Consider the following 15,257-nt stretch of genomic DNA (forward strand, 5'->3'; position numbering starts at 1 on the left):
AGACTGGATCAGCCCATCATCTGTTGGGGGTAGATACAATAGGTAACACACTGTGGAGGAGAAGTCAACAGTGGTTGCCTTTATGTGTTTACTTGCCCCCGCCATAGTAACGTCGAATTTCCACCACGTGGCTCAGAGCTCTTAAACGGGAGATGAGCACCGCCTAAATGCTCACTTTGTAAAAAAAATATTTTTGAGATCAGAACGCATCAGTACAAATACAATATTACAGTAGAGTTCACATTACAGCAGTACACAGACAAGTCACAATCATTCATTGTTATTATTTTATCCAGGCGAGATTGCAGGATTTAATCCATGCAACCTATCTTGGCCACGGATCAGTAACGAAGGGATGGGGAACCTTACGACTTCGGCTGATTGTTGATCCTTCAACAACAGCCTTGTGCCATTGTAATGTGTTTTATTTAACGTAAAGGCATTTATAATGTTTTTTAACTTTATATCTTGAAAAGTAATGTCCGTTTGTGTTGACCCTGCAACCACAGCCTTCCGATTAATTATTAGACGGTTGGATATTTTATCATTCGTTATTTTACGATAATTAACTTTACTTCTGAACAATCACTTCGCTGTCTCCTGTAAATCGTTCATTGAATGTTTTTGATCTTTTTATTCTGAATCTGCTCGTATAAAATCGATGTTTTCATTTTATTAAAAAATTTGAGCGATGCATCAATGCGTTTGTTTTTGTCAATTTCCCCGTGTCTAATCGGCACCAGTAATTCTGTCAAATTCGCTTCAGAACGATGGACCCACAAATCAACTTTGGTTACAGCCTGCTTTGTCGAGTCTTAGAAGATGTGCAGTTTGTGGATTAACGCTCCACGATTAATTGGTGATGTACAGTGGGATGATGTATGAAGAAATATTTCATACTGTGGGAATTGCAGGTTAAACTTCAGAGACTGTACCCAGTCTTTGGGGGGTAGGGGAGGGAAAATGTCCTTCCTTGTTATAGTAATAGGTTTTACCCTTTTAATTGGCACAAAAACTGACACCTTTATTCAAGGCATCATGTTTGCAATAACCACAACACAAGCAGTCAAAATGCAAACAAAAGCGACAACTCTGATAATAATATGCACTGTCCTTGAATTTGATTGGGTAAAACCTATTACTATATCTTGTTACTGGCAAAGGAGGTCTCATAATGTAAATCTTTCCTTGTTGTTAAACTCCAACCCTCGCTGCGACCCTGTTGAAGCAACGCTGGATGGCGCCCTATTCCCATTGTAGATCCTGAACTCGCGCTGTGCAGAGTGGTCCTGATGTCTTGTGACTCCCAAAATTAATTGACCCCTAACATATTTGTCATTTGCATGTTAAATGTTGGGTTTTAAATAAAGCCTCCCATTATAATATTAAGCTTTAGAGAATTCAATTGAGAACGCGAGACATTTGGACCACCCTGTATCTGTAGCCTGGAATTCCACGTTGCTGATGGTGGCCAGTTTACATTGGTTGGCTTCTCACAAAGTGATGCTCAATATACACAATAAATATGAAAATAATGGAAGATGAAAACATCTCGCATTCTGAAGGATTTCAGCTCAAAGTTCAGCTTTAAATGTGACCTGTTTTGCTGCCAGAAAAAAATGGGAAAACCTATTCTCATATAAATCAGCTAATGAACTGTCATTCCACTGAATTTGTATCTGAGATATAGACAGGGTTTTCATAATAAATTGATGGTGGATAAAACCAGCAAGTGGCAAATTCCGCAACAGGTTACTTTATAAATTTCTATAAATCTCGGAATGAAATGTGTGTGTGTTGCGTTTTTTTCTGTTTAATTTTTGTTTTAAAAAAATTGTTACTTATTAACTTTGTACCCAGTGGTGTTGACAAGAATCAATGATCAAAGTTAATGACACACCCACAAATGAAAAAAACGGCTGATAAGTTAAAGAGCCAAGCTCCATACTCTTTGGTTCTATTGGGTAAAGTCACGTAGGTAAAAAAATAAAATAACAAGCCAAGCTCCATTGGAAGTCGACAGTGACCAGTCATTTTATTGTCGAGATACGTTACGCAAGTGCGCTACTTGGCGGGCTGCAGGCCAACAGTAGCCGTTCAAGATGAGATCAGATTGCTTCATTGATGTTTTGTTTCATCATTAGACCTCCTTTGCCAGTACCAAAATATAATAATAGGGTTTTTCCTCTTTTTTTTCTGGCAACAAAACTGAAACCTTTTTAGCAAGGATTCATGTCTGCATTAACCACAATACCTGCAGTTAAAATGCAAAAAAAACATACTATGATCATATATGATGCATTGTCATTGGTGTGGACCAATCAATGTCTATGGGAACCTTTAACATTGAAGTCTATGGGAGCCTTTAACATTGAAGTCTGTGGGAGCCTTTAACATTGAAGTCTGTGGGAGCCTTTAACATTGAAGTCTATGGAAGCCTGTAACATTGAAGTCTATGGGAACCTTTAACATTGAAGTCTATGGGAGCCTTTAATATTGAAGTCTGTGGGAGCCTGTAACATTGAAGTCTGTGGGAGCCTTTAACATTGAAGTCTATGGGAGCCTTTAACATTGAAGTCTGTGGGAGCCTTTAACATTGAAGTCTATGGGAGCCTTTAACATTGAAGTCTATGGGAGCCTTTAACATTTAAGTCTATGGGAGCCTTTAACACTGAAGTCTATGGGAGCCTTTAACATTGAAGTCTATGGGAGCCTTTAGCATTGAAGTCTATGGGAGCCTTTAACATTGAAGTCTATGGGAGCCTTTAACATTGAATTCTATGGGAGCCTTTAACATTGAAGTCTATTGGAGTCTTTAACATTGAAGTCTATGGGAGCCTTTAACATTAATGTCTATGGGAACCTTGAACATTGAAGTCTATGGGAGCCTTTAACATTGAAGTCTATGGGAGTCTTTAACATTAATGTCTATGGGAACCTTTAACATTGAAGTCTATGGGAGTCTTTAACATTGACGTCTATGGGAGTCTTTAACATTGAAGTCTATGGGAGTCTTTAACATTGAAGTCTATGGGAGCCTTTAACATTGAAGTCTATGGGAGCCTTTAATATTGAAGTCTATGGGAGCCTTTAACATTGAAGTCTGTGGGAGCCTTTAACATTGAAGTCTATGGGAGCCTTTAACATTGAAGTCTATGGGAGCCTTTAATATTGAAGTCTATGGGAGCCTTTAACATTGAAGTCTGTGGGAGCCTTTAACATTGAAGTCTATGGGAGCCTTTAACATTGAAGTCTATGGGAGCCTTTAACATTGAAGCCTATGGGAGCCTTTAACATTGAAGTCTATGGGAGCCTTTAACATTGAAGTCTATGGGAGCCTTTAACATTGAAGTCTATGGGAGCCTTTAACATTGAAGTCTATGGGAGCCTTTAACATTGAAGTCTATGGGAGCCTTTAACATTGAAGTCTATTGGAGTCTTTAACATTAATGTATATGGGAACCTTTAACATTGGAGTCTTTAACATTGAAGTCTATGGGAGTCTTTAACATTGAAGTCTATGGGAGTCTTTAACATTGAAGTCTATGGGAGTCTTTAACATTGAAGTCTATGGGAGTCTTTAACATTAATGTCTATGGGAGCCTTTAACATTGAAGTATATGGGAGCCTTTAACATTGAAGTCTATGGGAGTGTTCTATGTTGAACTTCTTTCGCTCCGTACGTGGCCAGCCATGCAAACCCGCTGGCGGCATTCACAAAACAGACTCAACTCCCGTACCTCTGATTAGCACGGTTGGCCACGTAGGGTGCGAAAGAAGTTCAGGGCACGTACACATACAGAGAGTCCCACGGACACCCAGATCCACGGAGGCACAGATTAGCACGGTTGGCCACGTAGGGTGCGAAAGAAGTTCAGGGCACGTACAGCCCTCGCGACAGGGAGCTTCGAGGCGCGATGACGGAATGCCGAATGAACGAGGAGCCTCTTCGTCGTCAGGGCTGTCGTTTGCGACATGGCCGGGTAGCTTCTGAAAAACAGCTGCACGGCTCGGTGGGCATCAGGCGGTGAAATAAACAAAAAAAGTCTCCAGCGAGCGGAGAGCGAGAGGAGAGGCGGAGAGGGACGGACGCTCAGGCGCGGCGTTCGGTCTCACCACAGGATGGTGGCGGGCGGCCACACCGAGCACTCCATGTACACCGCCTCTCCCTCTCTCGCCCTGTACATCCTGTCTGGCTCCGACAGCATCGATGGGGGGCTGTGTTGTATATATAGGTGTTATGAAAATTGATGAAAATAATGAAAATTAAATGAAATTTGAGATTTGCATAATTTATCCGAAATTATGTTAATCAGTGTAATTATGCACATAAATTATGCTGCTTTGAGAGATAATCGTTTTAATTTTTGCGAGTGGGCGTGGTTATGATAATGCAGGTCGTTATGGATTATAAGGTCGAGCCTCGGTGACGTGGATTGTGTTTTGAATTGGAATAACGCAATTAATCGTATGCAGTGACGCAGGCGTTGTGAGCGTGAATGAGAGAGAGTCGATTCGACTCTGCTCTTTAATTCCATATTATCGATAAGGATACGATTACTCTCGATTGAACATCATGAATTATGTGTGTTATGGATTATGTGTGGTGATAGTGTGCTTATGATAGGTCCCCAGGATTCAGATCTCATACGCAGAGCAATATTATGCAGAATTTCAGGAAGAATCACACAAACCTTCTGCTTTGATCAATTTCATTTTCTAGCTAACTTTAATTTTTGGATAATATGAAAACTCAATCTCGGGATGTTGGAATTTCAACACAGCGTTAACATGATACCATCACGATTGCGTTGTTTCACCTCGATAGTGGCACCTGTGGTTAATTCCCGACGCGTAACGCAATCGATCGGTTGTTGAGAGAGAGATTAAAAACAAGCGAACTATTCTATCAAAACCTTAAACTTATAATATGCAAACTCGTATTCTTGAATGATTACACAACACGGCACTTGGTCTTTGATTCGTATCCAATCCTTAACACATTCTGATATGCGAAATGATTATGCTTGAAATCGTCAGCACAGTACCACGGCGATGTTCGTTCATTGATTTATCAACGATTATGCAATTAAAGTGTTCGACTGAAATAATTCTGATTGCCTCATCAACGTAACTCAATGGGTGGCGATGTTTTTCGTTATCAGCTAATAGTTGACGCAGTTATCATGAGTCTTGTATGTTTAATGGGAGGGTTGTTGATTTCTTGCGTTGAGCAAACGCCTAGGTTGATTTCCTTGTCAAAAATTTTTTTGTTCGTTGTGTAGCGGTGGGGGAGTGAGAAGGGAGTGTGGGGGAGGGGCATACAAACGACTGCCAGTTTCTGTTCACCGCTGGCTGGATGAGTCAGCACGACGCTCGCCGTCGTCGCGCCGATGGGTGTTGAGTGCGGGGCCGCTTCCCTCTCAGCCCTGGTGACGCGAAGTTGCGTGCTGTAGCACGCTGGTGGCGCACTGTTGGCACGCGCTGGTGCTGATGCTGGTGCTGATGGCACGCTGGTGGCGCGCGCTCCCTCTCCTTGAAGATGCGCGAACGCGCCCGTGCTGGTTCGCTGATAGCAGTTTCTCTCCACTGCTGGCTGAGCTGCTGCACGCTCTTGCTTGGCGTTGCTGGCCGCGCTCTTTCTCCTTGAAGATGCGCGAACGCGCCCGTGCTGATTCGCTGACAGCAGTTTCCTCCACTGCTGGATGAGCTGCGCCGGTGCGTGCTCTTTCCGCTGCTGTAGTATCTGACGCTGCGCTCGCGGGCGACAGGTCAAGTTTTTCTTCTGCTGAGTGAGCCGAGTCGCACGCGCTCTCTTTGTTGAGGTTGTTGGCGGCTCTCTGACAGCAGGTTTCCTCCACTGCTGTATGACTCAAGTCGCACGCGCTTGGTCACTGGTTTGCTGAAGTTGTTGGCGGCTGCTCGTGCTTTTCCGCTGCTGGTTGAGCCACGTTGCACGTGCTTTCTTTGTGGAGATGCTCGAGCGCTCTCAGCGCTGATTCGCTGATACTTTGTTGGTGGCTGGCCAAGCTTTTTCTTCAGTTGAGTGAGTTGAGTCGCACGTGCTCTCTCTGTTGAAGTGCGCGAACGCGCCCGTGCTGGTTCGCTGACAGCAGGTTTCCTCCACTGCTGTATGACTCACTTTTGTTGATACATCGCGACTCAGCGATCCTCGCTACTCAGCGAGGCTCGGAGCCAGCCGCTCCATGCGACTGCTCATCCTGTGGACGTCTTGACTCGCTGATCTGTCTTGACTCTTGACTTAACTTCACTGACTTTTGAAAATGCAGCTGACCTTATATTCAAAGACAATTCTCTCTTGCGCAGTGGAAAAGGGGGGGGCGGGGTCTGTGTGTGTGAGTTCGTGTGTGTGTACAGATGGCTCCTGCGATAACGATCTGTTTGCCCTGGCGTGAAATTCCTCTCTCGCGCTCTTCGGGAGAGACAAAGGTGGTCGGGAGTACCTATCTCTTTATACTTTCGACTTTATATTTCTCAAATACCATTTGGTCCCATGTTCGCCAAGACTCGTGTTTGTAACTACGTCCTCCCGACACCCCTCTTGGGTTACCGAGGTTTGCATTGATATGATGGAGTTATTAGAAAGAAAAATAATTTTCATCCTGAGTTTAAGAGGTCCGTTTCCAGATTGTTGGAATCCATATCCCTTGGTTCTGTAAGGTTCTATAATGGAATATCGTTTAAGGTTAACACGTTGTTATTATTAATATTATATTGCAAATTTCTTTAAAACTTTGTTTGCCTGGTTGCCATGTGTGGGGTGGGGTGTGTCTCCTCATCAAACCCGGCTGGCTTTTCCAGATGGCCCCTTGTGACAAGGTGTAATTCCTGCTTCTCCGCGCTGTGAGAGAGACAAAGGTGGTCGGGGTTGCTTGGGATATTGTTTAAACTCTTTCGTAAGTTTGCCCGTTCGCCTCATTCCTTCTCGATAACCTTTGATGTGACTCGGTATTTTGTCTCCAAGCTTTGTTTTAACAGTAAAAGTATTAAAGGTGAAAATCATTTGATAGCGAATTAATTATTGGATAATAATTCACTAATGTATCTGGTGGCCTGGTCTTGATTGGAGTGAGCGCGAGGACCGCTAACTTTAGCTTATTCTTGATATTGCATTTTAAATTTGAACCGTTGTTTTAATGACAAAGGGAAAAAATATATATGGTTTAACCCGTGGGTGTCCTCGTTTCTGGCTTGCGGAGGGCTTCCCTCTGCGTGACCTCCCTTAGGGCACATCAAACTCTTGTTCATCTGGAGATCTTCGCAGATAGCTGCTAACATCCTCGCCTCGAGAGTTTTATTATTTCTTTATTTTTTAATGGTCTGTTTATGATCGACATCTGGTTTTTCGTGTGCCTGGCTTACGGGTTTTATTGATTATTATTTTTGTTTGTTAAAAAATATATATAACGCAAATATTATTGTTAATATCAATTTTGGAAAAGGCTCATATACTACAATAGAGCCCAATGCATATCCGACCTGGAACACATAGCCAGTGAACTCAAGCACGTACACCAAGCTCTTAAGGCTAATGGTTACTCCGACTACACAATCCGCAAAGCTATCACTCAAACCATGAAGAAGGACCCTCTTGAGGAGCTTTTCAAAACCATCACTTTACCCTACATTGCGGGGATCACAAAAAAATATCTCCAAAATCTTGAATAAACACAAGATCCAGGTCCGTTTCAACACATTACATAAAATCCGTGATCTGGTTCCGTCTGTAAAAGATGTGATTCCGGACATACAATACCCTGGTGTCTACAAACTAAGTTGCCTCTGTGGTAGTAGTTACATTGGAGAAACCAAACGCCATGTCTCGGACCTCATTCGTGAACAGAATGCAGACCTGAAACACGGTAGGACCAACACCTCGACCGTGGCAGATCACTGTTATAATTCAGTAGGCTCACATGGCATTGACTTCTCCAAGACGGAGGTTCTTTGCAATCCATCTGGCTACCATGAGAGATTCGTTCATGAGGCTATCCACATATACAAACACAGAGACAATTTCAACCGAGAGGAAAGAATTCTGGCTTAGCAATCATTGGAAGGATTTGATAAACCATTTCGGGTCTTAATTGATTGTTCACGCTTACGGTGGATTTCAGACAGCATACATTAATTTTTCGTCTCCCCCCTCCTCTTTTCCAAACATAGATGGAGTCGTCCTTCTAAATAAACTGCCAAATCGCTATCCGTGGTGCTGACGTTTAAAAATAAATAAATACAAACCGCCACTTCTTTAAAATGTTTCTTGCTGTTGGTTTTCACACCTGATGATGACTGCTTGTGTTACAGTCGAAACGTCGTGAGAATTTTATTATTTTATATATTTTTTATTGTTTCCCTTCAACGTGACTTTACCGAAAGAACCAAGAATATAATTCATTGTTTGTTATGTTCGTGTTACATTTTAAACAGAAAATGTTTACGTTTGCGGGACCTCTTTGGCCCAGAATTAAAATGGTGACAGAGAAAGGGACGTGGCGTGAACACCTACACACAGTCATTGTACACACACACACAGAGTGTACACACACAGAGAAAGGGATGTGGCGTGAACACCTACACACACTCAGTGTACACACACACAGAGTGTACACACACAGAGAAAGGGACGTGGCGTGAACACCTTCTGCCTATAAACAAACAGCAGCAGCAGCAGTGGCTGTGAAGGTGTTGATCTGACTGGTGTCAGAACATCACAACAACAACCACCACCACCAGGGTGATGGGGGGTGGTGGTGAAGGGTGGTGGTTAAGGGTGATGGGGGTTGTGGTGGGGGTTGTGGTGGGGGTGGTGGTGGGGGTTGTGGTGGAGGGTGGTGGGGTGGTGGTGGGGGGTGGTGAAGGGTGGTGGGGGGGGGGAGGACTCCCCGGGACTGCCAAGTGTACACACACACACAGTGTATACACACACAATGTACACACACAGTATACACACACACAGTGTACACACACACAGTGTACATACAGACACTATACACACACACAGTGTACACACAGACACTGTACACACACGGTGGACACACACACAGTGTACACGCACACAGTGTATACACAGTGTACACACACACAATATACACACACACAGTGTACACACAGTGTACACACACACACAGTGTATACACACAGTGTATACACACACACAGTGTACACACACACAGTATATACACACAGTGTACACACACACAGTGTATACACACACAGTGTACACACACAGTGTACACACACATAGTGTATACACACATAGTGTATACACAATAATGTCCACGTTGTTGTTGTAGCTGAGCCCACGCACCCAAGGGAGGGAGCAATGGAAAATGAATCTAAATCAACTTAAACTCCAATCCCGCTCTGTGACGTCACCACTCAGCATTACTTCATCGGCGTGAACCGCCAGGGGGAGGTGTACCTCGATAGTGACGTCATGTCACCAAGGTATTCACCCCTCCCCTGTCCACCGCGCTCCTGAGCATGACGTCATCTCCGCGTGGGTTACTGCCGATATCGTTCCAGTGCCAATCCTTATTTGGGCAAAGCTACGCCCAGTAACTGGCGGCTCATTAACATAATGTGTTCGTTAAAGCCGTCGCGAGTTTATTGCGACGGGTTCAGCACTCACGACGTAACGGACGGCCACATTAGCATAATTTATTCATTCTTTAATTTATTTATTTACGGAGCTGCTCATTGTGGGAGGAGCGTGTCTCGTACCCCGAAAGTGACGTCACGTCACCTGCTGCCGCGTGACCGCACGAGGTAACAGGAAGCTATCGCTTCCTGCACTGAAATCCGATGTGAGAAATTCTCATTGCGATTGTGGTTGTTGTGGTGGTGGTTGTTGTTGCTTACCAAGGTAGAGCCTCTCTCTCTCAGGGATGTCAGTTGAGTAGCAGCGAGCACAGGAATCGATGTCCAGGTTGGAACTTTACAACGCGGGGCCTAGCCACGCGGGGCCTTGCCTCTTGCCCTCGCCTGATTGCGTTTACTTTAATTATCTCGCTTAAGTTTAATTTGTCTTCACCCGGCTCGCCACTTTGTAACTTTGTTTTATTGTCAATATTCACGCAGTTTTTATTTTTTTCACCAGGCCAAGCCCGCTTGAGCTGCTATACCGCTCTTGTTATCAGAAGCAACCTGCCCACAACAATACAAGGTGAGGCTTTGTCAACGTGTGTGAATGTTTTGACTTAAAGCTTTGGTGACTGCAGGAATTATTATTCTTGGTTCTTTCGGTAAAGTCACGTAGATAGAAAATTAAATATAACAATAAAATAAATGAATAATTCCAAATAAAGAAAAGCAACTCACGTCGTTTTGATCGCAACACAAGTAGTCTTTATTTAATGTAATTGTATTATCAGTTATTGTTATTTTCTATCTACGTAACTTTACCGAAAGAAACAAGAATACGTGTGTCAATGTCTATCGGTCAAAGACGCTAAACGGAGTGACGCGCAAACTCCAAATATACAGCAGGCGTCAGGGTCGGGATCGAACCCACGACTTCCTGTTTACCCGGTGAGGTAGTTAACATCTCACCAGTTAGTCTCGGCTATGTTCATTGATCCTCGATTAATTACTTGGTGTAGTGAGGAAGCATTAATGCCGAGCAGATGAAGGTGGCCAGAAATGATTCTAGACACGCCACTGCCAGTGTGTGACAGTGTCAAGTTTGTGTTTGAAGTAAAGTCTATTAACTCTATTGAACACGGAAGTTATATCAAAACAATAGTTTATTTTTGTTTTCCTCTGGAACTCTTTGTAAGAATGGAAACAGGATGTGAACACAGAACACACATTCAGCTGAAGTCGGAACTGTTCATCCCCAGCATTCAAGGACATCTGAGCCTGGATTCACACCTCTAAGTTGCGATTGAACATTAATTTATGCATAACACAAATGGTATTGTTTTCAACACCCTTTGCTATGTCAGCTGAATTTAGCTCTTATAAATATTCCTTTTGTAGCCAGACAGCCAAAATTGTGTACTCGGAGTTTTGAGTTAACATTCATTTTGAAGATACGAAGACTTCCAGGCATGTTTATAACCATTTTCCCTCTCATTGTGTGCCATAACAGCCCTGTGATGAATTTGGGAAACTTTTTCACTACATGAATATATAAATAAGTATAGACGTTTAAGTCACATGTGACTGTATATATGCATTTCTCTGTGCCTTGATACTGACGTGAAGATGGTGTGGATATTCTTATTTTTTGTCTGCAGCTGACGCTGGTCTGATGGAGCAAAGGCCCTCAGCACAGCAGCTCGGTACGACAAGTCAACAATGCGACCAGCGTGCATACAGCACGGATCGGACTGGAAATTTGACACAGCACCAGAGAACTCACACAGGAGAGAAACCCTTCAAGTGCACTGTGTGTGACAAGGCATTTTCATGGCCATCAGTTCTTGAGACCCACCAGAGAACACACACAGGAGAGAAACCCTTCAAGTGCACTGTGTGGGAAGGCATTTTCACAGTCACCTACTCTTGTAAAACACCAGAGAACACACACGGGAGAGAAACCCTTCAAGTGCACTGTGTGTGGGGAGGCATTTTCACATTCATATAATCTTAAAGTACACCAGAGAACACACACAGGAGAGAAACCCTTCAAGTGCAGTGTGTGTGGGAAGGCGTTTGCACATTCATCTGCTCTTGTAGTACACCAGAGAACACACACGGGAGAGATACCCTTCAAGTGTACTCTGTGCAGGCAGATGTTTGCAAATTCATCAAATCTTCAAGTACACCAGAGAACACAAGCATCAGAAGATCCACAAGGAGTGGAGTCTGAAATCAGCTTGTGAAAGTCAAAGTGCTGCCATGAGCCCATCCCTCATGAAACAGTAACCGGAAATCCCAGCTTGGACACTTTTAAAGTTATCAAGGTGAAATATGAAGAGGTGAAGGTGAAGAGGGAAGAAGTGATGGTGAAGAGCAAAGAAGTGAAGGTAAAATGTGAAGATGAAGATTCAACTCCAAAATGGGACCTTCACATCGGAAAGCAGGAGGAGAATTCTGACTGAGGCAGAGCGAGGCAACTCCCAGCAGTTTGTGGAAGTGGAGGTGTGGGTGGACTTCCTCCGAGACAATCCAAAGTCAAGTGGAGACCCGGTAGATGTGTAAGCCAGAGACGATGTCGCTCCAATAGATGCACCTTTGTCAGAGGCCTTTAATGACAAGAATGTGAAGTTGAACACTCAGCTCCTAGGTTCAACTTGCAGAGTAAGAGTGGCCAGTCTTTGTGGACCTGTGGGTTGGGTCAATCTCTCACCAGGAGCGAGAACCAATAAGCTCCCAAGCATTCACGATGTTCTAATGATAATTGCTTTTACATGGTGCTTACTTAATCGCCTCGGCAACTCGGAGTTTTGTATCTCGTCTGAAACTCTCGAAGAGCATCCCCAAGTAGCAGCTGTCCCTGTGTGGCACAGGGTGGTGGCCCTGTACCGGCCTGCATGTGGACAAGAGCCTGTCAGTAGGGGGCGATGATTGATGCGTCATCTCAGTTGTGTAGTTTGTAGGCAATCTTTATTCGAAGCTTTCGTGACTGCAGGAATCCACACTCTTGAGTTATTTCGGTAAAGTCACCACGTGGGTAGAAACATAACGGATCACGGCGTTTAGATCACAACACGCATAATCGTCATCAGGTGGGACAACCACAGAAATAGAAACTGCTGAAGTAGTAGGTGCCTACTCCAGCAGTTTCTTCTCATTGCTGCTGTGCTTGTCCCACCTGATGACGATTGCTTGTGTTGCCATCGAAACGCCGTGATTTATTGTTTGTAGCGTAATGTTTAAAATTTGCTACATTTTGACTCAGACGCCAGCATGCAACGGCCTATTCGTTTTGAATGACGCAACAATAGTACTGTGTACATACACTGTTAAGCAGACGGTGCGTATTTGTAAAATAACTTCTTGTTAATACGATGTAACGTGATGCAGTCAATTTCGCTGCAGTAATCCAATGTTAATATGCCCGTCAATGATTTAGAATGAATACCGTGTCTGATTGTGCGTGTACATGTAACATTTTGTATGAGGAACAAACATTGAATAAGTGATGTTAGGACAAAGTGTGTGTGTGTTTTGGAAGTAACCTGTACAGAGAACTCAGGTGAGACCCGTTGTTCTTGTGATACAGGTCAAAGGGTACTTTTGTGTTTCACGAAGCATCTGCCTCGGGAGCAACTCATCGTCTTTGAAATAGGGAGCACGCTCGGATCATTCATCAGTTACAAGGCATACCACTTGAAAGTTACACGTATAGGAGGAGGTACATTCTCTACAACACGAATTGTAGTTTTGTCTTACGTGTTATCGTAGATTTTGTCTAACTGGGACTAGAAATGCTCCTTGCTGATTCACGTCTGGATGTTCGTAACCATCGGTTGAAGCAAACCCCACTGCTGTTGAGACGCTGTGCATCATTTAATGGTCCAACACATTGACGGCCTTCAGGCCAGGAAAGTCACAACATTTGCACACGAAGGACGCATTCACATAAGCACCCCATGCTCCGTTTTGAAGTTTTAAAATGGAACATCTTTGAATTGTGTTGTGTTTTGAATTAGATGATTTTATTTCTTCATTAAAAGCTTGTATCAATTTACATCTGGAAGACTTCATTGAAAAGGACATTTCGTGTGAATTTTCTCTCGTCATTAAGTAGATGGCCTTGCCGGGGGTTCGGTTCAATGCGGACACAAAGTGTACACACAGTGTACACACACAGTATACACACACAGTGTACACACACACAGTGTACACGCACTGTACACACAGTGTACACACACAGTATACACACAGTATACACACAGTGTACACACAGTGTACACACACAGTGTACACAAACAGTGTACACACACAGTGTACACACAGTGTACACACACAGTGTACACACAGTGTACACACACAGTGTACACAAACAGTGTACACACACAGTGTACACACAGTGTGTGTACACACTGTATACACATAATGTATACACAGTGTACACACACAGCGTATACACAGTGTACACAAACAGTGTACACACAGTGTACACACACACAGTGTACACACAGTGTACACACAGTGCACACACTGTACACACAGTGAAACAGTGATACAGTGTACAGACAGTGTACACACACACAGTGTACACACACACACAGTGTACACACACGCACAGTGACACAGTGACACAACAACAATCGCCATTCGCCACTAAGTGGCGGTGACGTCACCACGAAGCTTGTGCCAGGCAGTGACACACACAGTGACAGTGACACACACAGTGACAGTGACACACAGTGACACACAGTGTATACACATAGTGTACATACACACAGTGTACACACACAGTTTATACACATAGTGTACACACACACAGTGTACACACACACAGTGTACACACACACACAGTGTATACACAATAATGTCCACGTTGTAGCTGAGCTCACACACCCAAGGGAGGGAGCAATGGAAAATGAATCTAAATAAACTTAAACTTCAACTCTGTGACGTCACCACTCTGCATTACCTCATTGGCGTGAAACGCCAGGGTAAGGTGTACCTCGCTAGTGACGTCATGTCACCAAGGTATTCATCCCTCCCCCGTCCACCGCGCTCTTGAGCGTGACGTCACCTCCGCTCGGGTCACTGCCGATATCGTTCCAATGGCAATCCTTATTTGGGCAAAGCTACGCCCAGTGACTGGTGGCTCATTAACATAATATATTCGTTAAAGCCGTCGCGAGTTTATTGCGACGGGTTCAGCGCCCACGCCCCCATCGCTCGACATATGGGCCGGCCTCATTAACATAATTTATTCAATTTTGATTTAAAGCTTTCGTGACTGCAGTAATTCATATTCTTAGTTTTTTCGGTAAAGTCACGTTGAAGAGAAACAACAAAATAATAAAATATATAAAACAATAAAAAATTCTCACGATGTTTCGACCATAACTCAAACGGTCGTCTTCAGGTGTGTTGGTTCGCATAAATTTATTTTTAAATAAAATCCGTGATCTGGTTCCGTCTGTAAAAGACGTGATTCCGGACATACAATACCCTGGTGTCTACAAACTAAGTTGCCTCTGTGGTAGTAGTTACATTGGAGAAACCAAACGCCATGTCTCGGACCGCATTCGTGAACACAAAGCAGACCTTAAACACGGTAGGACCAACACCTCGGCCGTGGCAGATCATTGTTCTAATTCAGT

At 43.7% G+C, this 15,257-nt stretch overlaps 1 long non-coding RNA gene across 1 annotated transcript; it reads left to right on the forward strand.

Annotated features, from left to right (window-relative positions):
* The first annotated feature begins 9,761 nt into the window (after positions 1 to 9,761).
* On the forward strand, positions 9,762 to 13,626 carry LOC142916534 (uncharacterized). Its single transcript, XR_012936536.1, has 4 exons — positions 9,762 to 9,830; positions 10,124 to 10,189; positions 10,803 to 10,902; positions 11,265 to 13,626. It is a non-coding gene; the product is annotated as an uncharacterized LOC142916534 (long non-coding RNA).
* The last annotated feature ends 1,631 nt before the right edge of the window (positions 13,627 to 15,257 follow it).

This window comes from Petromyzon marinus, unplaced genomic scaffold (assembly GCF_048934315.1).
Source record: "Petromyzon marinus isolate PM22_M1 ecotype Great Lakes invasive population unplaced genomic scaffold, UKy_Petmar_22M1.pri1.0 PM_G_Scaffold_4, whole genome shotgun sequence".
Classification (NCBI taxonomy): domain Eukaryota; kingdom Metazoa; phylum Chordata; class Hyperoartia; order Petromyzontiformes; family Petromyzontidae; genus Petromyzon; species Petromyzon marinus.